The sequence below is a fragment of the Calidris pugnax genome, unplaced genomic scaffold, assembly GCF_001431845.1.
Source record: "Calidris pugnax isolate Ruff unplaced genomic scaffold, ASM143184v1 scaffold280, whole genome shotgun sequence".
NCBI lineage: Eukaryota > Metazoa > Chordata > Aves > Charadriiformes > Scolopacidae > Calidris > Calidris pugnax.
In genome coordinates, this window is record NW_015091123.1 from 1761187 (window position 1) to 1761964 (window position 778).

Genomic DNA, 778 nt, shown 5'->3' on the forward strand with positions numbered 1-778 from the left:
GCCATGGAAACCCTGAGGGAGCGGGAGGTGCCCGGCCCTTCCCGCCGAGCCGTGGGGTTGCGGGTGGTCCTTTGGCCCCAGCGACATCCCGGGTGCCCAGGTCCGCGGCCGGTGCTGCCGGGGAGGGTCGCGGCCACGCCAGGCCCCGGGCCCAGGCTGCCCCAGCCCGTGGGCGCGGGCTCCCCCGGGCAGGCCGGGCCCTGGGGACAGGCTGCCCCCCGCCAGGCTCTACCGACCTGCCCCACTCCGCACCACGGTGCCCCAGTCCGTGCCAGGCCTTGGAACCAGGCGGCCACAGGCTGCCCCAGCCCATTCCAGGCATCCCCAGCCCATGTCAGGCAGCCCCAGTCTGTGCTAGGCTTCCCCAGTACACGCTGGCCTGTCCCAGTCCAGGCTGATCTGCCCCAGCCCATGCCAGGCCCCAGGGGCAGGCATCCCCAGGCTGCCCCAGTCCATGCCAGGCTGCCCCAGTCTGCCCCAGTCCATGCCAGGCAGCCCCAGTCTGTGCCAGGCTGCTCCAGTACACGCTGGGCTGTCCCAGTCCAGGCTGATCTGCCCCAGCCTATGCCAGACCCCAGGGCCAGGCATCCCCAGGCTGTCCCAGCCCATGCCAGTCTTCCCCAGTCTGTCCTAGGCTGCCCCAGTACACACCAGGCTGCCTCAGTCCATGCCAGGCAGCCCCAGTCTGCCCCAGTCCGTGCCAGGCTGCCCCAGTCTGTGCGAGGCTGCTCCAGCCCACACGGCTCTGCCAGGGCCGAAATGGGGACACCCCCCCCCC